A 27,331-nucleotide genomic window follows, 5' to 3' on the forward strand; every position below is an offset into this window, starting at 1 on the left:
AATTTCAGTGTAGTCAGAGGACACAGTTTGCATGTAATTCTTTTAAATTTCTTGAAATTTATTTTATAGTTTTATCTTGAAAAGAACATGTGTCTTGCTGTTGTTGGAAAGAGTGTTTCATAAATGTTAAATTAGATACTGTTGGCTGATAGTTTTGTTGGATTCCTTTACTTTAACCTTGCTGATTTTCTGTCTAGTTCTGTCATTTTTTTGAGAGAAGTATTGAAGTCTCCAACTATAATTGTGAATTTGTCTATCCTTTCAGTTTTATCAGATTTTCTTCACATATTTTGCACCTCTGTTGCTTGGTGCATATACATTTAGGATTGCTATACATTTAGGTCTTCTAGGTGGAGTGACATGGTTATCATTGTATAATGTCTATCTCTGCCTCTGGCAATTTTCTTGCTCTAACATCTTAGTCATTAAGAAGCAGAAGTAAATATAATTCCAGTTTTTCTGTGTGTTTCTTAGGGAATATAAGAGAGGTTTCAATTCATAACTGAACTGATCAAGTTCCCTTTGCCTTGAAGCTTCTATTTTTTTTCTTTTTCTAGCTTTACTGAGATATAATTGACAAACAAAAATTGCATATATTTAAGATGTACAACATGATGATTTGATATACTTATATATGAAATAATCACCACAATCAAGTGAATCCACATATTCATCACCTCCTATAGTTACCATTTTCTTTCTTTCTTTTTTTTTGTGATGAGAGCACTTAAAATCTACCCTCTTGGGCCGGGCGCGGTGGCTCAAGCCTGTAATCCCAGCACTTTGGGAGGCCGAGGCGGGTGGATCACAAGGTCGAGAGATCGAGACCATCCTGGTCAACATGGTGAAACCCCGTCTCTACTAAAAATACAAAAAAAATTAGCTGGGCATGGTGGCACGTGCCTGTAATTCCAGCTACTAAGGAGGCTGAGGCAGGAGAATTGCCTGAACCCAGGAGGCGGAGGTTGCGGTGAGTTAAGATCGCGCCATTGCACTCCAGCCTGGGTAACAAGAGCGAAACTCCGTCTCAAAAAAAAAAAAAAAAAAAAAAAAAAAACTACCCTCTTAGCAAATGTCTAGTATACACTTGAGTACTGTTAACAACAGTCACATTGTTTTACATTAGATCTCTAGATATTAAACATCTTACATAACTGAAACTGTGTACCCTTTGTGCAACATCTCCCCATTTCCTGCTTCCCCAAGCTTCTGGCAACCACCATTCTACTCTCTGCCTTTATGATATGACTATTAGATTCCCATGTAAATGAGATCATGCAATATTTGTCTTTCTGCATCTGCCTTTCTTCACTTAACATGGCATTCTCCAGGTTCACCCATGTTGTCACAAATGACAGGTTTTCCTTCTTTTTAAAGGCTGTATAGTATTTTGTCACACATACGCACATGCGTACATGTATCACATTTCTTTATCCATTTCTGTCAATGGACATTTAGGCTGTTTCCATATCTTGGCTTATGTGGGTAGTGCTGCAGTCAGCATGGGAGTGCAGCTATCTCTTGAAGATAGTGATTTCAGTTCCTTTGGATATATACTGAAAAGTGGAATTGCTGAATCTGAATCATATGGTAATTTCCTTTTAGTTTTTGAGGAACTTTCATGCTGTTTTCTGTAATGGCTGTGCCAATGTACATTCCCACCAGCAGGATACAAGGGTTTTCTTTTCTTCACATGATTGCCAGTATTTATTATCTCTGGTCTTTTTTTATCATAGCCATTCTGACAGGTGCAGGGCTATATCTAGTGGTTTTGATATGCATTTCCCTGATACGTAGTGAAGTTTTGCACCTTTTCATATACCTATTGGCCATTTGTATGCTTTTTTTTGAGAAATCCTTTAAAATTTAGAGGTGGGGGTTTCACTATGTTGCCCAGGTTGGACTTTAACTCTTGGGCTTAAGTGGTCCTCCCACCTTCGCTTCCCAAATGGCTGGGATTACAGGCGCAAATTATCCCACCTGGCTGCCGCTTTTTCTGGAGGGACTACCTTTTACAATTTCACCTTATGAAATGCCTTCTTGCATGCCTTCCTGCAATTTGCACAAATGTGTGTGACCATAGGAGCCATGTAGCCCCCTACCCATAGGATTTGGCCCAGCTTTGTATTCCCAGATGACAATCACCAAGGAAACAATAGTCCATCACAGCATGTTTCCCAAAAGGGACATTTGGGGAGGGATGTGTATGTATTAATCAACAGATCCTGTTCTACTGAGCTACAGTAGGTCCTGACCAATTTCCTTTCCAATCTCTCCTTTGATTCAAGGTGAAGAACGAGTTTGAGTCCATTTCTTCAAATCATTAGGGTTTTGCTTCTATCTCTAGTAAAGAACTGTTTGTGCTGGAATACAAGTGGGGAGGCCTTCAAAGAAGACACAATTATGCCTGGTGCAGTGGCTCATGCTGGTAATCCCAGTACTTTGGGAGGCTGAGGCAGGAGGATTGTTTGAACTCAGGAGTTGGAGACAAGCCTAGGCAACAGAGGGGAACACTATCTCTACAAAAAATGAAAAGGATATTAGTAGAGTGTGATGGTGCTTGCCTGTAGTCCCAACTACTCGGGAGGCTGAGATAGGAGAACTGCTTGAGCCTGAGTGGTTGAGGATGCAAGAATGCAGTGAGCTGTGATCATGCCACTGCACTCTACCCAGGTCAGTAGAGGAAGACCCTGTCTCAAACAACAACAACAACAACAACAACAACAACAACAACAACAACAGACACAATTATATAAAGACTGCATTTCTCTCATACAAATATGCAAAACTGCAATGACACATTTCTGCTGAAATATAAACCCAGCAGTCATGTTCATGTTCAAAGGCAAACATGACTATTGTTTCCCTGTTTAACCACCTTTTACATCAAGATAAAGATAATTTTTATTTCCATCACCAGAGCAAATAGAATGTCCAAAAAGAAATGTAGTCTTCCTTCCTTTAACATGTAGGACACTGTGGAGCTTTGGAATAGCTTTCCAGCTTCTAACCAGCAAGATATCAATTTGTGCTAGGATATACTCTTAAAATCATTTGAATTTGTTAAACTTCCTTAGATTCTAATTTCTAGGAATGCAAGGATTAAGCATTCTCTCTGTTTTGCTGTGTGAATGCTACAGATGAGGATTAGTGACATTAAAAAATCTGTGCCATCTGATGATGCCTCTTTTGAGAGAGGAGACATGCTTCATACCATGTTATTCCCTTAAGTGCAGTTCAGTTCTTGGCCCAGATGGAAAATTCTGCTGGTTCCCTTTCGATGCAATCAAAGAATGTGACCGTTTCTGCCCTCTTGTTCTTGAATGTTGGCTGAAGCCTGGGGTGATGTAGCTGAGGAATGAAATCTACTGGCAGAGCTGTGTGGGAAAACTTGCCCAGCGAGCCTTCTTGCCTTGTTTCCTGATGAGGAACTTTGTGGCTCATTGGCAGAAATCACTGATTCGAGTTGCAGGATGCCTGTGTGTCAGGGTTTGTTGTCACTCACCAGGGGAAGGGAAATAAATGCTCTGCTCATCCCCTACTCTGCCCCCCAGGATGAGGAATTCTCTGACCTCTGACCTTTGGGAGTTGCCTGGTAAGACCCATGCTTACTCAGACATGAGACTTTGGAATGGGGCCTCTGGCTGGCGGAAATTCCTCCTGTCACTATCAGTGCTTTGTACTGCAGCCTCATAAATAGGAGTGGTTTTTTTCCCCCTCCCTCCCTTTTTGTCTTTCTGCTTACTTTTCAGTTCATCAGGTTTATTTTGTGAGTTCCCATCATGACGAGTTGGAGATGGGAGGGAGAGAATTGAAGAAGCTATATTTTAAGAAGCAGCATTGTTTTCTAATTTCTGCTGAGTCTTGAATCCGCAGACTTTCCTATAGTCTAGGGATTGTACAGGAGAAGGAATGGAGAATGATCCTCTGCTCTTACCAGGGAGAGAGGCCAGGGGCTCTATTAGTGACTTGTCTTAAGGGTCTACACAAATGCAGCCCGGAGATGTTACTCCCTTCTGGTGTGTATCTCTTCTGGATGCTTTGAATCTCATCTCTGTTCTCATTACATAAACTGAAGATTAGGTGTCCAGAGCCTCCCTCCAGATATTCATGGATTGGTATTTCTGTTCTTTCTGTCTCAACACAGATCTAGGGAGCTTAAATATTAAAGAGATCGAATTCCTTTTGAAAATGTCCCCTTTGAAAAATGGGAAAAAAAAAGAGGCCTGGGTTTTACATTCTGTAACTGAAAATTGTTTTACTTGGTCATTGGAGGTGATCTTTGAGTATGACATAACTGATTTATTTTTAACCACACAACCAATGTGTAGGCTTGAAATATTTTTCATATGGGGCAATTTTACTGAATTTGGGAGTCAGAGGAGCTGAGCTCAAATCCTAGCTCTACTATGCACTGTGTGACCTTAGACAAGAGTTTGCCTCTTTAGGTCTGTTACTTTGGGTGAACCGGATCCTTGGAGCCCAAGGATCAGCAGGATGGGCGTCACCTGAGGGCTTGTTAGACATGCACATTCTCAGATCCTACCCCAATCTGCTGAATCAGACCTAAATTTTAACAAGATCTTCAGGTGATTTGTATGTGCATTAAAATTTGTGAAGCATTGACCCATGAAACACAGACACTAATTCTGTTTGAGTTCACCCTTTTATGTCTTGCATCCTTGTGGCAAATTGTTTGCCTGAGAGCCTAATGATGCTTAAATCAGTAGCAGGGAATGATGCTGCTCTAATCACTGTTGATGGGTGAAGGGGTGGAAGAGGAATCTTAGATAATGTGTTTCAGAAAAAGACTGAGAAGATACATGGGAACTTGGAAGCCAAAATGAGATGGGTCATTTGGCCAGATATACCCACTCATTGTCATCCTTTTCTGCTCCCCTGTTCTCTGCTGTGTTGCATTATGTTCAAATCTCTGTCTTTGGCATGGAGAGCTCTTACCAGAACAGCTGCTGGCTCTTCTCATGTTCTTTAATTCTTATCTACCTGATGAGTGTGCCAAGCAATAATCTCTTGTTTTGGTGTTTTCATCCAAGCTGTTGAAAAAAGACAGGCTTTCTGGGCCACAGAAGGGTTGGGACAGACAATGACAGCTAGGATTGTTGATGGTTTTATTACTATCTCAAGGGGATAGGCCTTGTTGATTCTAAGTTGAGGTTGGGTGACACCTTGATGTTATAAATGTTCCTTAAGAGACTGTAAGTGGGGAGTTTTCTTAGGTGGTGATTCAAATCTGTGTATAACAGGGCAATGGCAAAACAAAATTAGGCTCCCTGATCGGCTCCAGGAGGACAGTACCTATGCAGACAGGGCTTCTGACAGCAGTGCACCCTGGGGACAGCAAGGGTAGGGGCAGGAGGCATGGCCTGTCCTCCTGAGGGGCTGTAGCCACTTTGCCTCTATTAAATTCTATATCCCTGACTAAAGGAATGGGGATTTAGAAAAGATATGCATGTATTTCTTTTTGTGTGTCTCCATAAACTGTTAACACTGCAGCCATCCTGTCTGTTTGACTTTTTATTGATGATACCTGTTATTTGCTTTTAAGGCCTTTCAAATAATCAAATACTGAGAATCTTCCTCTCAGCAAACACATACAAATCACCTTCTTAGCTTTTTCCCAATGGTGTGTATTGTTGGATTTGCTTATTTCCCTCCTTGAGAGATTTCAGACATTTGTTTAAACAGAGTGAATTTCATACACTAGTGCTTCCTACCAGACCGTTTCTCTAACTTGCAGACTGCACATTTCCATGTAGACATTCCTTCATAGTTCTACAATTAAATTGGCTGGCAGGACAATCAACTATTTTCAGAAACAGATTTCTCAGATTATGAATTTCATACTAAACGGGCCCATTGGTGTCACTGATTTCTTTCTCCTTTCTTTACCCATCCTCCATCCACTCACCCCCTGCACCCTGTTAACGGCAGATTTTTCTCTAGATTGTTTTTTTTCCATTTGATTTCTGCTTTGGCTGTAAGAAATGAGTCACTTAATTTTAAAATGCACAACTTTCAGTCTCTTGGTGGGTCATCAGATATGACTATCTTTCTTCCAAGTAGCCTGTCTTTCTTCTAGAAAACTTTTTTAAGAACTTTTAAAAAAATTTGCAATGGATGCTTCCTCTTTCTGATCCTTCAGTATTCTCAGCTGATCTCTAAGAACTTTTCTCTGTTCATGAGTTTTCTGGGAATTTTCTTTGGCTTTTCTTTCTCTTCCTTGGTCTTCCTTTGTTTTAGCTATTTTTACAATTTGGTGTTGTTGTTGTTGTTGTTACACATTTGCAGAAGCAACACAAGAGGATAAGCTGTTAGCTTATATAAAGTTTAAGGATAGTCAGTGGTCTCTTATCTTTTCCAACCTCTACAGAGCTCTGTAAGGAAAGAATATGAGGAATGTGCCACTCATAGCAGAGCTTCTGGACAAATGAAAGTTGATTGCAGTTAGTTAAGTAGGCTATGGTGTATGTGTGTGCTTGCACATGCGTGTGTACACATGAGCATGTGTGTGCATGTATCAGGAGTAGCTAATGCAGAATAAGTCTACAGAAAGGGGTTTTACCTGAATCTATGTTGCAAAATAAATGAATGAAATCAGCTAGGGTTAGTGAAAAAGATGTAAAAGCATCTTTGCATCTTTTTTCATCATTTGTTTGAAATTGCATCGCAGCAGAAGGCACCTCTGAACTTGGAGGTTGGATGTTGTAGGGGACTGGGCAGCAATCCAGTTTCCCTTCTGTACAGATACCCTTTTCTATGTGGAAGGCTGTGATAACAGTTGCTTTGGCAATGACCAGAGAAGAAGGATTTGAGATGTATTGGTGAGTGCTTTACATCCCTCCTCTGGAAAGGTTTCTCTTTTACTAGCAAATCCTTTTAATTCAATTAGTTAATTTAACTGTTTCAATAAAAAGATTCAAATTTGACAAATAGGCTCTTCTTTCCTTTTATTTCTAGCTTAGTCCACTGTGATTTAGGCTTATGACTTTAGAAGAATATTTTGTCATTCACAAGCATGAATGGAATTGGGAGACCTGAAGTTTATGTTTGAATGCTCTCATCTAGCCAGAAGCTCTAAGAGAAGTTTCTTAACACTCAAGATTCCAGCTTCTTTTTCTGGGAAATGAAGGCTGATTAATTTCTAAGATCTTATAGGACTCAGGAACTCTGACCAAAACATATCACCTCATGGGCTGATGTATGCAAAAAGAGGTCTGTTGTTGTTTGTTTTATTGGTGGCTAGGTAGAAACCTCTCTTTGACCTTCAAATCTGAAAAACTATAACGTCAGAAAATGTGAAAGTGAGAACTAATGTCCTAGCCACGTCATCCAGGGTAGATATTGACACTGTAACATTTTCTGTGGTGTGGACATGGATGGTGGCACAGTGGTGCTGACATCAGAACTGTTTGTGTGAGGAAAAGGCTGCAGTGATGAAAGAGGCCGATGGTGTCGGGAGCCTGTTGGGTTTTCCAGGTAGGCAGATTTCAGTCATTAGCTCTGTAACTTTGGGCACATTGTCTGAGATTGTAAAAGGGGCTGACAGTACCTATTTCAGATGGGAGGATACGTGTGTTGCACTTAGCATAGTACCGCATGCACCAAGAACTCTCTTGTGAAAGGGAACAAGAAGGCCTCCCAGGAGTCGCTGTGGGCAGCTTCCCAGAACTGAGGTCTGATTAATCCTCTAGCCTCAAGAAACTTTCTGCTGAGTCGTTGTGCCTGAAACCCAGAGGCATGTGAGAGCATGCCGCATCCTGGGTCAGGAAGTCCCCTTTCACATCCTCTAACCGACATGGAGGTAACGAACAATTAGATGCTCAGGTATGGGTGGGTCACAGTCTGGTGGTGAGATCTGCTTGGTACAGATGACTTGGTAAGAACAGATCATCTATTGAGAGTGAAATCTCCATGAGAGGAACCTAGGCTTTCCCTGCTTCGTTTTATAATACGTTTAGCAAGTAATACAGTTACGTGCTACAGAACTTAAAAGATAAAAAGGGTTTACACTGTAAAATACATCTCCCATCTGCCTCTGCTACTACTATAGTGTGTGTGTATATAGTATAATATATATATATGTATAATATATATGTATATACACATACACTATATATGTGTATATAATACATATATAATATGCTATGCAATACATTTATAATGCTATATTTGTGTGTGCGTGTGTGTGTGTGCGCGTGTGTGTGTTTGTGTGTGTATATATAAATGCATGCATAATATATATACCTTAAAGCTACTTAGATGATTCTGGTATGACCAGGTTTGTAAGCTAATAATCTGCATTCTAGATTCACATTTTCTTTTCTGCTTCTCCAAGGCTTACCCTCCCAGTTTTGTTTTTCAGTACTAACATTTGCAATCACCCTAGGTGATAGACACCGAAAATACTTCTGCTGAGAATAGAAGCCTGCTTGCATTTTCCCTAGGATGTCCTTGGGACAACTGATTCAGAGTACATCTCAGCAGTCCTGACAACCTCAAGTAAGCTGTGTAAAAGGCAGGACTCTCTAAGTCCAGTTTTTGCAATGAATACCAATGAGGGAAACACAAATTTGACTTCTCAGGGTTCTTGTCTTCAGTATTTCACTTTCCCTTTCATAGAGGCTTCTGAAATCCCTCCGTCTTTCACCATACTATGTCACTTGTCTACCCTCTGCCCTCATGTTGACTTCCTGTTGGGTGGCAGCTGGCACTTCAAGTTCTGAATTCCGGCTGAGCTGAGCCACTCCAAGGCAGCTGGTGGTGGTCTGGGCAATTCCAGGTACTTAGGCATTTCCTTGCTTCACTTTTTTTTTTTTTTTTTTTTCCCCTGGGAGATGGAATCTCGCTCTGTCGCCGGGCTGGAGTGCAGTGGTGTGATCTTGGCTCATTGCAACCTCTGCCTCCTGGGTTCAAGCGATTCTCCTGCCTCAGCCTCCTGAGTAGCTGGAACTACAGGCGTGCGCCGCTATGTCCAGCTACTTTTTGTATTTTTAGTAGAGATGGGGTTTCACCATGTTGGCCAGGATGGCTTCAAACTCCTGACCGCAAGTGATCCACTCATGTCGGCCTCTCAAAATGCTAGGATTATAGGCATGAGCCGCAGCACCCGGCCGTTGCTTCACTGTTTACGGAAGGGAGAGGGTATCCTTGGAAACACAATTTCTCCCTCTGACAGATCTTTGGTGAATACGGTTTTCTATCTCATTAAGCTTACAGGTGCTGTGCCTACCCATTAACGGTGGCCTGTTTTCTAATAACAGCTTCACCTGAGCCTCTCCAAGACTGCCTCTGCCTAACTTACTGCTGCTTTTATTTTCCTCAGCAGTTGAGTCATCCTGTACTTGATCATTTGGGCATAATCATACTGCATTTGATCCAGTCCTTGAAACTTCCTATTTTTTAACACTGTCCCGTGGGCAGTCAACATGTGGTCTGGCCAGGCTTGCATGAAGGTGCTGCCCTTGAGTCTGGACATAGGTAGAAAATGCTGGTGGATGGATATGTGAAGATCCACATATCTCTGAGATAGATCTACAGATCTCTAAGATAGCACCTTTAAGAAAGCTTCCACCTAAGGTTTTCCTTCTCTCAGGGCCTTTGTGCTGAATTAGAGCTTCACTCTCAGTTCTTCTTACAGGCCAACTCGGGAGTTCTACTGTAGGACAGAACCCCTATAAAGTTGTTTGTTTTTCCTTTCTGGAACTTGATCAGAGGCAGCTAATGTCTTGCCTGGATAAGTAGCAGATGGGAAGAGAAGAAAGAAAGGAGGTATTGGTGGCCAAGAGAAGCTTCTCTTGTTCATCTGGTACATCAGAGGAGAGAAGCAATATTGCTACAGCTTGGTAAAGCCCAAAAACATGGCCTTTGGTCATCAAATGAGCTAATTGGTATGCAGTTTTATCTTTTTAGGACTCATTGCTTCATGGCTGTATTGAAAAGCCTTCAAACCTCTGGGGACCAACATTTCTTTAATCAGAACAAAGCTTCAGGAATTTATTAACAAGTATTTATTGGGTACCCATTGCATGTTCTACATGTTGTTTACTACTATTGAGGACACAAAGAAATATAAGATGTCGCTATCCCCATCCCCATCATGATCTCTAGCTTTGCCTTGGAAGCCTTCCCATGATACACTGTTGAATTTTGTGTTGCGTATATTGCTCTTCTCAGAGGATGGAGGAGAATATGAGCTCTGGGCCAGCAATCAGGGCCATCTTTCTAGAAGATGGGCATTTGAGCTTGACACAGAAAAATGAGTAAAATGGAAGTTTCAAAACTCAATTCTATTACTGGCTGTGAGGGCTATTACAGCATTTCAAATGTTTGGTTTTATTTTGAGGACGGAGGAATAGAGGGAAGGAGTGAATCACTGTGAAAGCCTAATGTTTAGGTGGCTGTTTAGAGACAGAGGAATTCAGTTAATCAAACATATGAGATATCTAGTAAGTATTGGAAATAGTACATGACACTGAGAATAAAAATGAATTAGAAACTTTTATGTACTATGGGAATTTAAATTGGATCAACAACTTGGGAAAGTGTTTGGCATTGTCAGCTACATTTGAATGTACCCTGTGATGCAAAATTGCACACATATGTGCAACAAAATACATGTAAAGCAACATTGATAGCAGGATTATTAATAATTACCACTGCTGGAAAAATCAAGCATCATCACTAAGATGATACATAAGTTTTCATATATTCACATAATGGAATACTCCACAGCACTGAAAATGAGTGAGTTATAGCAACATGCAAAAACTTGGATGAATCTCACTAACATAATATTAAGCAAAGAAAGCCAGACATAAGAGTTCATATTGAATGATTGAATGTATATAAAATTTAAAATGTCAGCGGTAATGGTGTTATAAATCCTTCCCAACACCGTCCCTACTCTAGTATAAACACTGTTTTGACTTTCTAACACCAAAGATTGGATTTACCTATTTTTAAATTTTATTTAACTGTAATCATAGAGTATGTATTGTTTCTGTATCTGGATTTTTTTTCTTTTCTTTTGCTTAACTTTAGTCTGTGATTGCTTGTGCAGGATGGAAGGATGTTTAATTTACTTAAATTATGTTTAAAATTATTTCAAAATTTTCACTGAAAGAAACCAGACTTAAGGAGTACCCTCTTATATGTGATTTTAAAATATTTTTTGTTTTGTTTTGAGACAATTTCAGACTTACTGAAAAGTTTGAAAATTCAGAGCAATAACTTAAGTTTTGTTTATAAAACAATTTGGGAGTAAGTTGCCTACCCCCGCCCCCATCTTCTCTGAATAATTGAGCACATATTTCATGCCAACAAGGACAATCTGCAAAACAACAGGCCAGCATCAAAATCAGAACATTAGTATTGGTTCATCCAACCCTGCTGCCATCTGACCCACATACTCCAAGTTTTGCTGTTTTAATAATGTTATTCGTAGCAAAAGTGATCCAAATTCATATGTTGCATTTAATTACGTCTCCAGTTTCTTCATTCTAGAATAATTCCTCAACCTTTCTTTAGCTCTTATGAGCTTTGAACACTTTTGAAGATTATAGACCAGTTATTTTGTAGTATGTCCCTTAATTTGGGTTTGTCTGATGTTAGCTTATGATTGGATTCAGATTATGCATATGATATAGTTTGGATATATCATTTGTCTCCTCAAAAGCTCATGTTGAAATTTGATCCCCAGTGTTGGAGGTCGGCCCTGGAGGAAGGCGTCTGGGTCATTGGAGTGGATCCTTAATGTGTGGGGAGCTGCCATTTTCATGTGAATGAGTGAGTTCTCACTCCCAAGAGTGAGTGCCTGTGGGACCTGGTTGTTGAAAAGAGCCTGGCACCTCCTCTGCTCCCTGTTTTGCTTTCATTCTCTCTCTCTTGCTTCCTCTCCCCCCATGTGATAGCAGCCCCACTTGGATTTCCACCTTGAGTGGAAGCTTCCTGAGGCCCTCATCAGAAGTAGATGTTACGACCATACTTCTTAAGAATCCTGAGCCACATAATCTTTATACATTACCAAACCTCAGATATTCCTTTCTAGCAACACAGCCTAAGACAGCACCTTTGGCAGAAATAGCCAGAAGTGACCCTGTATTTTCTCACTGCGTCCTATCAAGTGTCACATACTTTTGATTTGTCTCATTTCTGACACTCATTTTGATGACTTGATTAAGGTATGTCTACTAGGCTTCTCTACTGTAAAGTTAGTCTTCTTTCTCTTTCTAATAAGTATTCGAGGGAAAATACTTTAAAACTAGGTCAGCACTCTGTTTCTCGTCAGACTTGCAATTTATTTCTTCATTCATTTATATTGGTATGGACTTGTGCTTATGTCCATATAATGTAACATGATTCTTTAATATATGTTAATATTATTATATATATTATTATTAATACATAATATCAGTATTTGTTATGATGCTCAGTTATCTCAGTTTGGCCAGTGGGAGCCCCTTCGATCTGGCTTCTGTGTCTTTTGCCTTGTCCTGTATTCTTTGAGCATGCTCTTGCTTTCTGGGACAATAAGATGTTTTAGGGTCTTTTTGTACTGTCCTAGCCCTATAGTTATTTATTCAGGGAACCTTTTTCCCCCCTACTCTGAAGAGTGACATTTTGAAGCAAAGATCTGGTGTGCTCATTGCTATCAGATGCTGCTGTTCCAAGCCCTCTCAATGGACAGAGCTAGGGAATATGTGTGTGTACGTGCATATGTGCATGTAAGCCTCAATCCCCACTTGCATCTACAGTTATTAGTGTGTCTATATACTAATATACATGTATAGAAAATTATGGGTTTAGTTCTCCCTTATCTATGGTTTTATTTTCTGTTTTCAGTTTACCCATGGCCAACTGTGGTCTGAAATTTTTTGAATAAAAAATTTCAGAAATACATAATTCATAAGTTTTAAATTGTGTGCCAGTCTGAGTAGTGTGAGAGCTTGCACCATCCTGCTCATACCTTTGTCCAGTATCCACACTGCCTACGCCATCTGCCTGTTTATCATTTCCTGGTTATTGGATCTGAAACCATAGCACATATAGGATTTGGCATTATCCATGGTCTCAGGCATCCACTGGAGGTCTTGGAACGTGTTCTCTGTGGATAAGAGATGACTACTGTACCTTCACTTTCAGGTCAACATCATAGTATTCATTCTGGTTTTCTTCCTTTTTACACTTTTGAAATATCTTCTCTGACAATGATGTAACTAGCTCCCATGCTCCTTAGTGTTTGATCAGTCTCCCTATTTATGATCAATTTCCCATTTCCATTATTGCTACCACTTCCTGCTCTCTTCTCACCAAAATTCAGCTCCCACATTCCATGCTGGCTACTCCCTGCCCCACCCCCCTTCCCTCATACGGATGCCCTCCTCACCCTGCTTGGGCTCTGACCTCCATGCCAAGCCACAGGGCTTTGATTCTCCAGCCAGCCTGCCTCCCTCTGGGCTGTCCACCTTAGTTTGCTCAGGCTTAGAAACCCAGCACTGTACCTCTTCCTCACTGACGTGGACACCTTTCTCACCTTGCTGAATCCTGGGATCTGTTACCCTGAACCATGTGTCATGCGTATGCAGATGTCTTCACTCTGCTCAGGCTATGGTCTTCTGCTGTGGTCCACCTGAGCTCTCCTCTCATTCCAGCCCTACACAGATGCCTACTTTTATCTGCTGCCCTGCTTAAGGGCTTTAGAAAGAACTGTTCAGAAGAAAGGTAGGGGAGAGAAGGGCACCCATATTTGTTTGGGTGATCATCAAGGGCCCTTCCCATTCATGCTGTGGGGACTTAGACTGTGAGTACCAGGCACTGTCAGCATTGCTTACTTTTTCATTTCACATAATCTTCACAAGAAATCTATAAAGTTGACCCTATGCCAGCTTGGCTGCAGATTCCAAGCTCTACCTTAGTGTTTCTTGGAGCTCACCAAGCCTGGCTCTGTCTTTTGTAGTTGTTATAGCCTTAGCTTCCTGAATGTGTATTTGCACCCCACTGTTATCCTGGCCCTTAGTATGGTGCCCACTGTCCTGGTGTCCTGGGGTCTTCTGTCCTTATATGGGTCACCTACAGGGTGTCTGCACTGTTAGAAACCTTAGATGGAGAGGCTGCCCCAGCGCCTGGCACCATGCCTGCCTCCCACTTCCCTGTGTTTTTTCAGCTGCCCCTCATGTTTCCTCAATAGTTCTTTATGCAGCACTCAGGATACTAAGTAAACTTTGTGCTAATTTCAGCATGAAAAGCTCTGTTTAAAAGTTGCAGTGTGGACAACTCCTGTTTTAAATTATTTTTGCTCTGAAAGCTTTTATGCTATGGGGACTTGGACTTTTGTGAACCCTCCGTTGTGGAAAGCTGCAACCTTGAGGATTTACTTGGAGCCATCCCCAAAGCAAAGTCTATTTTATCATGATTCAGCAGAATAATTTGTAATAGATCCCTAAGTAAAGCACCTTTTAAAGTTATGCAAAAGTTAGAGAGGAAGAATGCGGACCACAACAAAGATGAAAGAGTGAGGGGAGAAAAGGCATGAAGAGAGCACATTTCACTTTTTTGCATAGGATTACCAATTATTTTTCTTCTCTTAAGAGTTACAGATGAACGTTTCCGATGACTCATTGGGTCTTTATACCTAGACATTCTAACAAAGTAAAGTTTTGTTCTGGAGATCAAGGAGACATTGCTGAGAGATGGTTAAGGAGACAAAATTGGGGCTTCACCCAATTGCATGAGTGGTGTTAATGGCGTTTACCTGGGTGTCCAGGTGTTCAGGGAGATCATGAAGTCAAAAAGGGGATGATATAAGAGGGAGATGAAGATGTGTCAGGGTGTGGAATATCAGGATTGTGTAAGAGTGAGATGTAGAACCTATTGACCCATGTGGCTCTGGCTGAAAGATCTTTTTAAAAATTATACTTTAAGTTCTGGGATACATGTGCAGAATGTGCAGGTTTGTTACGTAGGTATACACGTGCCATGGTGGTTTGCCGCACCCATCAACCTGTCATCTACATTAGGTATTACTCTTAATGCTAACCCTCCCAGGCTGAAAGATTTTGATGAGGAGAGAAGAATGAGTCTGTATGTAAAAGTTCTTCTCTCCCAGAATACCCTACCCTACTCTAGACCACTCGGTAGTATCTAGGACTGAGCCCAAATCCTCCTTTTTGCTTTTCATTGTCAGGAATTCTAACATAGCAGTCTCATAGATGTGGAGAGAGCAGAAACCGTAATGCATTTACGTGCAAGACTAAATAGTAGGAAATCAACCCATTTATGCCAGAGGTTGCAAGTGTGTGTGTGTGTGTGTGTGTGTGTGTGTGTGTGTAAAATCAGACCTTGGTGATGACCTTGAGCAGTAGGATATAAATAACTCCTACAAGCTTAGCATTCCAATAATGGAACACTAGTCATAAATGGGTTATGCTCCAAATGTAGGCTACCCTATTTGAAAGAAAGAAAGAAAGGAAAATGCAGGTCCATGAATGAGGAGAACAAAAAGTGTGAGTTGACTTTTTCCTCTGGAAGTTGAGAGAGAGATGAGCAAAGCCACAGGGGAGCCAGAGGTTAACCAGAGACAGCATGGTTTATGAAATGAAGTCCCAGAGGAAATAAGAGGTCCAAAGCCCAGAGCACAGTGAGAAGACTTTGCCCTACATGGGAGTAGAGCTACAATAACCAGGATAAGAATGAAAGAGGTAGCTGCAGACAACTGTGAGATTGTGGGGCAGGAGGTGGAGGGAGCTGCAGCCAGCAAACCATAGCCAGTACTGGTAAGGGCTGTGGCTATCAGGGCCTGATTGAACAGTCTGTGGTTCAGGGAGAGAATCCAGCCAGGAGACTGTGTGGCCATGAGTGCCACATAGACTGGGGGGACATGAAAGAGCTAAAGGTTCAGTTCAGCAGGCCTGGAGCTCAGTTCAGCAGGCCTGGAACTGAGCTGCACTAAACCTAAGGCATCTGAGGCTGATTTGGTTTAGCACTGCACTAAACTGAGGCTGATGTATTCTTAGTACTACATCTGAGGCTGATGTGGCTTAGTACTATATCTGAGGCTGATGTGGGTTAGTATTACATCTGAGGCTGATTTGATTTAGCACTGTTCTTAACTGAGGCTGATGTGGCTTAGTACTACATCTGAGGCTGATGTGGCTTAGTACAACATCTGAGGCTGATTTGGTTTAACACTGCACTAAACTGAGGCTTAGTGCTACATCTGAGACTGCCTTTGGTTTAACACTGCACTAAACCAAAGGTGTCAGAGGCTGATTCATGGCTGAATCAGTGACTCCGAGAGCTGCATCTGCAGGCTGAGGATTCCTCCTGTCCCTGCTGGGCGGCCCTGGGGATCCAGGGTCTCATATGCCAGAAGGCTAGGGCTGCAGTAAGGCTGCTGCATTCCTGGGGCCCAGGGCATATAGCTGAATACTGTTAGTACAACTTCCCATGGCTGCTACTAGCTTCAACACCTGTGTGTGCCAGGCACTGTCAGAGGTGCTTACTTCTTCATTTCACATAACATTCATAACCAATCTATGAGGTGGTACTATTATCACCTCTACTTTTCAGAAGAGGGACAGGCCACAGGGAACTTGGGTAAGTTGCTCAAGGTTGCACATCTGTGGCCAAGCTGTGATTTCACCCAGGCTGCTAGGTTCTTGATCCTGAGGTCTTCACCAACATGCCACGGTCAATTAAAGGGTGGGATAGAGAAACTGAGGCAAGGAGATAGAGTTAAGAAACCCTCCCTAAACAGAGGTAGTGAGGCAAGAACTTGAATACATACAGTGGGAACCTAGAGCTCAAGCACTGTAATATCTTCACCTAAGATCTTACCAAGAGGAAAATGAAGATATAAAAGAATAAAGTAGGCTGTGCTGATATTTCAAGTCCTGGCCTTAGATCACCCTGCTTTTGTAAAGCTTTAGAGAAAACACATGCAAGTAAACTTGCCTCTGGGCACTTACTCCTTCATAGAGGTTTGGTGTCTTTCTGCAAATGGAAATCCCTTAGGCTTTGTCGCCAAAAGTCAATGAATGGAAAATTAGTGAGTTTGCTTAGAAAAATTTATCTTTTCATCAAAATACAGTCAGAGAAATAGCTTTGACTTATTTAATGCTAAACCATCTGCTTCTTATAGCATCTTTTTCTCCCTAGCTAGTCACTTGATTCAACCCTACTAAAACACAGAACTTTCTCCTCCCCATTTCATGAAGTTACCAAACAAAATACTGTATTTTTTATAGTGAATAAAAAAGATAGCATGGACAAACATGGAGAAGCAGGGCTAGTTTGTATTGCTTGAGTTTCACTGAAGAGCACCGTACAGCTTTTTGAGTAGACATGGCAAGGTGGGGGGATAAGGGTAGAGAGAACACCGTGTTGTGGAAGGAGTTGTAAAATGGACAGTCACATCTAGGAGGCAAAAAGCTTGACGTTGTGGAAACCAAGAAAGGACCCTCAGTCTTCAGTCAGCGTTTCTCGGCGTGGACAGCAGACCTCATTCTCTGGTTGCCTTCTATAGTTGGAGCCACCACGTGTTCAACTGGGAAAGAAAGTTGACCTGGGATTCTGTAAAGAAGGAAAAGCACATGCCTCCGCGTGACTCAGTGATGCGTAGACGTGGAAAGAACACATACCAATTAGTGTGACAATAAAATGGCTGACAATAGCATACACCAAAATTCAGGTATTAAACATGGTTAAACCCACAGTCCCCCATATGGATTAGCCTATGAAGACTCGGAACATGTGACGAAAGATGTCTGCTAATAATAGCATACACGGCTTATATTGCCAATCTTTACTAGAATCTTATGACATAGATATTCTTATCGCCTTCTATTGTAGACAAGGATACTGAGGCACAAACATGTTAGGTGCCTTTTTAAAAGGCACATGTGGAGAAGAGATTGAAGGAGCCTACCCTCAGCTCCTGAGGTCTTCATCTCAATGCTGTTCCGCCTCTTTTAAATCACAGAAGGATCAGGTTTGAAAAAACCTGTATTAGGATCATCACATTTTAGAGGAAGGAACTGCGATCAAAGGAGGTTGGACACGCGGTTGATATGGAACTCAGGTTAATGCCAGAATTGGGACTTTGAATCCAGTTGTTTTTTTTATCCAGCAGAAGGGGCAGTGACTATAAAACCATGTTATTGTTTCTAAGAGTTTCAGTACGTTATCTGCTCTATGAATACATTTTTTTTTGGAAATGGCCTTCCTTATTCTGCGGTAAGTTCTGCCTCTTCCCTCTTTTCTTCCTACTCACTTCTGTCCCTTCACCCCTCCCCCAGTCCTCTTCTCTGCTCCATCTTTCCTCTTCCCCTTCCTTCTCTCTCTCTCTGCTTCCCTGTTACTTCTGCTTCTTTTTTCTTTCTTTTTTAATTTTTTCTGAGATGGAGTCTTGCTCTGTCACCCAGCCTGGAGTGCGATGGTGCTGGCGGCTCTCTGCAACCCCTGCCTTTTGGGTTCAAGCAATTCTCCTGCCTTAGCCTCCATGTAGCTGGGACTACAGGCATGTGCCACCACACTTGGCTAATTGCTGTATTTTTAGTAGAGACAGGGTTACACCATGTTGGCCAGGCTGGTCTAGAACTCCTGACCTCAAGTGATCTGCCTGCTTCAGCCTCCCAAAGTGCTGGGATTACAGATGTGAGCCAACCACTCCTGGCCTAATTCTGCTTCTCGAATGCCTTTGTGGCATACAATTATTTTTGTCTGCATTTATTCCTCTCTTTGTCTAACACTACAATTTCCTATGTTTTAATTTTTTTCAATTCTTTGACAATTTTCAATTTTAATCCATTGAACCTGCCATTAAAAATCTAGCAATCTATAGAACTGATGTGGTTCTTGTTATTGAATGTCTTTAGCCCTTTTGTAATTTTGGGGCTCAGGGGTTCAGGGGAGGCTTCAGTTCCCCTGAGAGGACATTTCTCCAGGTTCTTGGTCCATCACTCCCCAAGAATGGGAGAGGATACCACGGCGCAGTGTGCAGTAAAAGTAAATGCCGTACTCAGAAGTGTTTGTAGAAAGTGATTTATTCAGGTAGAGAGAAAGAGAGAACGTAACAGCTAATGCTCATGCTGGGCGAGAGAATCCATACAGATAGAATCCAGGAGAGGAAAGCAGCGTCCACACTGAATGGAAGGGAAAAGAGAGAAAGATGGAGTTTAGGAGGGGAAGACAGGCTTCCACGAGAAAGTCTGGAAGGGGACTCCAGAGGGAAAAATCCAGGAGAAAGATGGCTTCCACGAAGGGAGTGTTCATGGCGGGGTAGCCAAACATAGAGTCCAAAGGGGTATGGAAGAAGGGGACTTTTAACCTGGGAGGAACCCCACCTTCTCCAAGACCTCTGACCAATGAAAGGAGTTCCTTAGAACTTCCGCTGAAGTGAAGTTCTTTTTGATTTTTCCCATGCCTGCGAAAGTTAAAACAGAGACCATTAAATCTCCTGGTTGGAGAGAGATGGGAGCGGGGCATGGCACTGGGAAGTTCTTGCCCTTAAAACTCCGCCCCCTCGTGGACCCAGAAAGAGAACACCTTCCCTCGCTTTCAGCTCTTAAGTGTTAACCATTGCTTCATAGTCTTTAAATGTACGTGGGCATTGCTCATCCTGGAAGCTAGACACCACACCTGTGTGAGTCCACATGTGGCACAGGGGAGCTTCCCTGTAATCCTTTCTGTGGGGACGTTGTGGAGAGTAATTAAAACACAGTGCTATTCTTGGTGACAGTTCTCACTAAAAAAGAAAAAAATGAGAGCTGTTAAGCAGAATCATCAATACAGATTTAACTGTGACGTTTTACGCGGCTTAGTCAATTATAGTTTCTATATTGTACCCTTTGTTGTCTACAACTTTAAAATTTCTTGACAGGAAGTTTTTCAGAAAGGCAGGCTTTGCTCAACAGGGAATCTATTTTCTGGTTAAAAGTTACAAATCGGGCTTCTTTAAAAACTAATTCTCCCCAGTGTTCTGGTGTAAGAAGTGTTTACTAGGTAACCCAGTGACTGGATCCAGATACTCACTGCCATTAAACTGTCTGCTTAGTTTTGTTATTGTCATATTCCATATATCCTCTTTAGCATTCTTTTACAAAATCATCATACACTTCAAGGACCAACCAGAAGAACCGTGCAGATGCTAGGAAGGGAGTGGGAAGTGCTCTTAAGCCCAGAAATCCTGTTCAGCTGGAAACAGAGACATTCCCTGCCCTACAGGGTCAGATTCCTACACGAAATGAAGGATTTTCAAGAATTTCTTGGTGGAACCAAGTGGTAGATTGTCAAAGGAATTTGTTTATTTGTGTGGGTGTGGCAAGCAGAGCACATATGAGGACTTCCTCCAGTACATCTTCTCCAGTACATCTTTGGAAGCGATAATTAAAAGCAACAACTCAACTGAGGCTGGCCTAGTAACTGAGCCATCTCCATTTTCCACCATTGCCACTCAGTTCTTCTATTGCCCAGTCAATTCTGTCTCCAGAGTATTATGTTGGTGCATAAGTAATTGCAGATTTTGCCATTGAAAGTAATGACAAAAAATAATACATTTTAAGTCCATGTCTGTCCACTCCCCTACTGGAGCCCAGCCCCCATCTCTAACCTAGTGTCTTTCCTCTCTAGGAGTCTGTCTACACAGGACAGCCAGAAGGTCTTTTTTAGAGCGTACCCTGGGGCTTGTCTGGTGCGTTAACTCCCCCAGGGGTTTCCCATTGTTCTCTGGTTAAAATCCGGTGCTGGGTGTAGTGGTCCCAGCAATTTGGAAGGCCAGGCAGGAAGACTGCTTGAGCCTAGGAGTTCAGAACCAGTCTGGGTAACACATTGTAAGACCTTGCCTCTAAAGAAAACAAAAAAAAAAAAATTAAAGCCAGACTCTCCCAGAGGCCAGGTGACCTCTCTCAGCAGCCTCTGACCTTTCCGTTCTACCACTAGCCCTCCAGGCTTTGGCCACCTTGGCCTAGATGCTCCACGCTCTTTCCCACCCCTGGTCTGTGTACCTGCTGCTGTCTGTGGCCCGAACATTTGTTATTTCCACCCAGTTTCTTCTCCCGCAGTTCTCAGCTTCCCTGTCACCTCCTCCGAGAGCTGCTGAGCTCGCTGTCAGTTTCTGCCCCAGTTTCTTTTTCTTGCCTTCTTCCTATTTCCTTCCTCCTCAGCACTTTCCACAGAATGAACTTTGCGCTTTTTTGTACCTCAACCCCGTTGTCTGCCTCCCCTGCTGTAATGGAAGTGCCCCCCCCACCCCGCCCCGGAAAGTCTTGCCCTGTTCACCCTTGTTCTTCTGTTATGTCTTTAATATTTAGTTAAATAAATACACATTTGTTGAATGAATTCATTTCCAGTCTTCCAGGTTTTGCAGCTGATCTTTATCCTCTCCCAGAAATGTAATGTGGCACCCCTGTCTAGCTGGGAATTTGCGTGTTAAAGGAGGGTGTTTGGAGAAGGTTGGTCTAGTGTGATGAGCTGGATAGTGTCAGGGTTTTTGGGAGGGACATTGTCTAGGGCGAGGGGCTGCCTGGGGCCTTTCTACATTGACTCAGCCCCCTCCTTGACTCAGCCCCCTGGATCAAGGGGATCTTCTTGTGGCTGGTGAACACCCTTCATTACCCCCTTCTCCCTCCACCCAGCCAACCACAGTGGATATGGCCATGGGATTTCCAGATTCTGTGCTCACATGCACTGGGCTTTTTCACTTGAGGGAAAGCTTTGTGATAACTTAATGTGCTGAGAATGTGGACTTCACGAAAACAAAAACAAACCCAGTGACATCCACATGTGTGCTGAGCTTCTGGAGCACATTGCCTATTTTCCTTATTTGGGTCTTAGCATAAACTGCCCAGGTAGACAGACACAGAGAGAGAGAGACAGATGAGTATTATCCTCAATTTGATTATGAATTCTGTGAGGGCGGAAAATCTTATACTGCTCTATATTTTCCAGTCCTGAGAACCTTACATGTATTTCATTTCTTTAAACCTCAGTTATCTCAACTCTAAAATGGGGACAATAATTGCTCTGGTCTGTATGTTTCTGGCTCTCCAAAATTGATGTGTTAAAATCTTTAGCCCCAAGGTGATGATCTTAGGAGGTAGGGCCATTGGGAAGTGATTAGGGCATGAAGGGGAACTCTCCTGAATGGGATTAGTGCCTTTATAAAAGAGGCCCCAGCGAGCTGGTTTTTTCTTCCACCATGTGAGGACACAGCAAGAATGCACCATTTATGAACCAGGAGACGGGCCCTCGCCAGATACTGAATACTACCAGCGCTTTGACCTTGGACTTCCCAGTCTCCAGAACTGTGAAAAATAAATTTCTGTTGTTTATAGGCTACCAAATTGATAGCATTTTCCTATAGCAGCCTGGATGGAGTAAGACAATACTATTAATTTTACAAAGTTAGTGCAAGGATTAGGGATAATGCTTGACAAGTCTTTACCTGGTGCTATGGGCTCTCAGCAAAAAGCTAATTTGATCTTGTTCTCTCATTACTCAACAAGTACTTAGTGTGGACCTCACTGGGGATATGGTAGAACAGACATGGCCCTCCTGCCTTTGTGGACTTACGGTCCTGGGAGCTTATAAACTGGGGCTCTGGGCACCAATCCTGGCTGGGCCACTTATTAGCTGTGCATCTTCTCTAGTTCCTCATTTCTAAAACATAGATTCACCTTCATGGGTTGTCCTGAGGATTAAAGAGACAGTATTTGAAAAGTGGTTATCCACATTCCTGGGTATGGAAAGTACTGATGTTTATATTCTATTGCTGTTACATGGCAGGTGTTGCCACAGGGTCAGGGGGGTTTCCTGCTTCTTTCCTGCTCCCTCTCCCTTCAAGAGCCACTGGGATTCCACCATTCCCAAGGACATTAGGTGGATCAAAATCAGTCCAAAAAGCACAATCAGCAAGGCCTCAGACCTTTGACTTGTGACCTAAATATATATTTTAAGCAGGCATTTGAAAGAATAGTTTTTGGCCAACAGCAGCATTTATGTGGACATAATTAGAACACGGTGTCCTAATCCTCCTGGAAACTGGTGACATCTGTCCTGAATTCATATCTGCCCAGGGAACTTGAGTGAAAGGTATGTGTATGAGTGGTGATTAAGAGGGGTTGATCTGACTTTGGAGGATGGCTTTGCCCTTCTGACTCCTCCATTGGGAATTCATAGAAAAGGGCAGGGCCCCTGGCCTTCTGGAATGCAAGCCAAGAGTTCACAGAGGGTCATGGGTTCCAGAGTGAGGACTGGGTCCTTCCCTAACACATGCCTGGCAGTTAACTCATTCCTAAGAATGTGGCTTTGATGGAAACTCTCAAGAATACCAAAAACATGTTTCAAAGATAATTCATTGTTTTCTCTAAACATGAAAAGAACACATCTTATTGTAGAGTATTTGAAACACTCATATTTGAAACACTCAACACTGAAGAGAAAAATGAAAATTGTTCCGCATCCTACCACTAAAACACTCTTGTATATTGAGCTCTTGTTTTAGACTGTATTGTGGCCCCCCAAAAAAATTCATGCTGAAGTCCTAACCTCTAGTACTTCAGAATATATAACCATACATAAAGATAGGTTCTTTAAAGGGGTAAGTAACTTAAAATCAGACCTTAATCCAATATGACTATTGTCCTTATAACAAGAGAAAATTTGGACATAGAAGCATAGAGAGGGATGGTAATTTGAGACAGAGGGACAAGATGGTCATATAATGCCACCAAGTTGGGCTGGAATAGATTCTTCCCTCACAGCCTTCTGAGGGAACCAACCTTGCCTACAGTTTGATCTTGGACTTCCAGCCTCCAAAACTGTAAGAAAATAAATTGTTGTTGATTAAGCGATTCTGTGGTACCTTGCCGTGACACTGCTGGCAAACTAATGGAGCCCCGTTTTCCCCCTATACATGTACAGTTAATAATTTACATCATTTTATATATTCAGCTTTGAATCCTGTTTTTTGTTTAATATTTTATTGTAATCATTTCCCAAGTCATGATTTTTTTTGTGAATTAATGTTTCTAGCTACAGAAGATTTCATGGAATGGCTGCGCCACCATCCCTTTAACCATTCATACAGACTTGGATGGTTTTTGAGAGAGAGTTTGAAGGTGGAGAGCATTATAGAGAAATCTTTTTTTCCTCTGTTAGTTGTATCTACTCTTCATTGTGAGGCACTTAATTTCCAAACAGATACAGTCAAATGAACCTTTTATATCTGAATTATACAGTTTGACATATTTTAGCTAAAGTGTTCTAGGGAGTTTTTAAAAAAGACATAAAGGCTTAGGGCTGATGTTTGAAAGATCAAAATGAATCACTCTTTGTCTCTGAAAAGAGAGATGAGGTAAATGACAGTTGCTGAGCTCCCCTGAAGAGGCAGCTCTGAGAATTCATGTTGCAATGACTATGACCTTGTGTGTCCCTGCTGTGTGGCTTCCCAGTCACAGATACAAAAATGCTTGTCAGAGTGTGGTCCTTTGAGCTTAAGTCCAATGAAGCCCATGGGTACATATAAACTAAAAAAGCAAATGCTGTTACACAGTTGGAGGTGTACTTGGAACTTACTGGAACAAGGTTTCTTTGAACAGAAATTTTATTTCTTCCCTCCCCCTTCACATCATCATCATAGTTATTCATCTTCATCATCTCACACTAATTCCCATGTACTCTTAGGAAACAATGGCAGCAGTGACTCACATGTTTTGCTTTTATTTCATGGTGACTTATTTATAGCTATTATACTCCTGGAAGGTCGATGACTAGAGAGAAGCAAGACTGTTCCTGGAATCTATGTGAATGAGAGAGATGATATTGACTGAATTAAAAAGTTAAATTTAAAAGATAGAGATATAAGCAAGTTGTTTTTTTTCCTCTTCACATTTTGATTTCAGGCCAATTGTTCAGTCTGGTTTCTGCCTCCCACGGCTGTCTCTAGTGCATATGTGAGAGTCAGAGGGACTGGATCTTATATTTATACTGATATAAATGGAAGCAAAGTATGGGTTATAGTTAAAGAAGGGGAAGTCCAGCTCTTTGTAACTATCCTTTCAAATAAACCTGTGTTGCATTATTTTCCCCAAACTAAACTATACCAGGAGAAAACAACACCCCACCAGTGCCAAGTGGAAATTTTCTCTCTGAGCATGAGCCTCACCAGATGGTAGAAATTGTACACATGATGTGTGTGACTGAGTCTGTAATGCCTAACACATTTGCTTGCACATTTGTTGAATGGAACTCAATTTAAATCTGAGTATAAGAAAAGGGAATTCTATTTTGTGCTTGAGAATATTCCAACTTCAATGATTATTTTCACTTTTCATATAGTGGCTTCGAATAAATGTACTGTGTCCATACACAAAGGGTTTTTTTTTTCCCCTCTCAAAATGTTCATTTATGTATTGGGTTGTTCTCCGTGCAAAGCAAATAGGTAGAACCTGTTCGTATAGTGCAGATGAGGAAACAGAAGCATAGTAAGCTTGTAGACTTGGATGAATCTCACACAAGGAATCAGGAGCACAAGTTGGAAATTAATAAAAGACCCCCTTCCTATCTAATTATTCCAATCACCAACCTATATATCCTCCCACACTATCTCAGATTTTTCCTTTGGAAATCAAACTGCAGATACTATTCCCACCTATTCCATGTGACTCTATCAGGTAGCTTCAGCAATAGTTGATGAATGACAGTCTTGATGATCACTGCATTCTTCGGAAGATGGGACTGCACTTGGTATAGCTACCTTGCAAAGACCCTGTGAATCCTATCTCCTAAGAGTAGCTGTTTGGTTTGTCATTCCTGGTAGGATGCTTTCTGTGTGTCAAGGGTCCTTGAGAGGACCTGCCCACTTCTAGCTTCTGCAGTGGTCTTGGCCATAGAGCAAGGCTTTCCTGACTGTCTCTGCTACCTGGAGTTTTCATCCTGGGGAGCTGGTCATATACCATGGAAATATACTTTGTTCTCTGTGAAGGCAGGAGGGATAATAATCATAAAAAGCAGCCAGAATGAAAAAAAGGTAATTAAGGAGTCAGCTTAATTTCAGCTATTATTCTATCGTAATTAAGCAGCACAGTAAATGTGGATTAAGCTTGTTACAATCATGTGGTTTGGGGAGCGATGGATCATCTAGTAGGAGGACCAACGGAAAGATAGAAGCACGACTCTTCAACTGAAACCACCTGCTATTAGTAATCAATGTGCAACAAGTCAAGCAAAATATTTGCCTTTAGCAGCTAGACTACTATTTGGGCTAATTTGTGTAGAAACTTTCACAGGATAGCTACACCTAAGATAACTGTTTATTTTTGCTAGGCAGGTAACTCACCATCCTTTAAGAGGCAGTATAACAGAGTGGTTTTAGTGATGGATTCTGGAAGCAGAGTGCATGGATTGGAATTCTAGTTCTGCAATTCTAGTTCCATCATCTTTTCATTGTATAATCTTGAACAAGATATTCAGTCTCTATATGCCTCATTGACCTCATCTTTAATAAGGGATATAAATTTTAGCAGGCCATAGGATGTGTCTTCAATGAGTTAATATATGTAGCATGCTTAAAGAAATGTCATAGTAAATATGCCCTATGTAGTAAATACTCTCCATTGTTTTCACCTATTATTATTGCAGTTGTTTTCACCATTCTTCTGTTGTGTCATATGGAGCTATGTGTGTGTGTTTTCTTGTGTGTACTCCATAAACTAAGAGTTTGTAGCATAGCCACAAAGCAGATGATTTTGAAAATGGAATTAAATGAGGAACCCAAAGCATCAAATCATGCAACTGTTTTAGTATGGGCTTCTTTTGCAGAAACTTAAAAAAAGAAAGAATCCTTTTAAAAATTAAAAAAATATATATTTAATTTATATATATATATACAGCAAGACCCTATCTATATCATATATATATACCAGTATAAATGGAAGCTCCACACACACACACACACACATATATATATATATATATGCATTCTTCAGAAGAGAAGATACTGTATATGTTTCTGTATATGTATATGTGTGTGTGTGTGTGTGTGTGTGTGTGTGTATGGTTATATGGTCTTGCTCTGTTACCTAGGCTGGAGTGTGGTGGTATGATCACGGCTCACTGCAGCCTTGATCTCCTGGGCTCAAACAGTGCTCCCATTTCAGCCTTCTCAGTAGCTCAGACTACAGGTGTGCACCACCACTCCTGGCTAATTTTGTTTTCAATTTTTATTAGAGACAGTGTCTCAATAAGTTGTTCAGGCTGCTCTCAAACTCCTGAGCTCAAGCAATCCTCCAGCCTTGGACTCCCAAAATGCTGGGAT

The 27,331-nt window shown here is 41.6% G+C and overlaps 1 protein-coding gene and 1 long non-coding RNA gene across 4 annotated transcripts in view; one reads left to right on the top strand and one right to left on the bottom strand.

Annotated features, from left to right (window-relative positions):
• The window catches only part of ADAMTS12 (ADAM metallopeptidase with thrombospondin type 1 motif 12), a 364,104-nt gene that overhangs the window by 32,187 nt on the left and 304,586 nt on the right, over positions 1–27,331 (top strand). The window lies entirely within an intron of this gene.
• Positions 19,036–21,165, bottom strand: LOC104652686 (uncharacterized). The gene is made up of 3 exons (XR_745976.3): positions 21,021–21,165; positions 19,657–19,762; positions 19,036–19,441 (listed from the first exon to the last, which is right to left on the bottom strand). It is a non-coding gene; the product is annotated as an uncharacterized LOC104652686 (long non-coding RNA).

The sequence above is a fragment of the Saimiri boliviensis genome, chromosome 1 (genome assembly GCF_048565385.1).
Source record: "Saimiri boliviensis isolate mSaiBol1 chromosome 1, mSaiBol1.pri, whole genome shotgun sequence".
In the NCBI taxonomy this organism is placed as follows: domain Eukaryota; kingdom Metazoa; phylum Chordata; class Mammalia; order Primates; family Cebidae; genus Saimiri; species Saimiri boliviensis.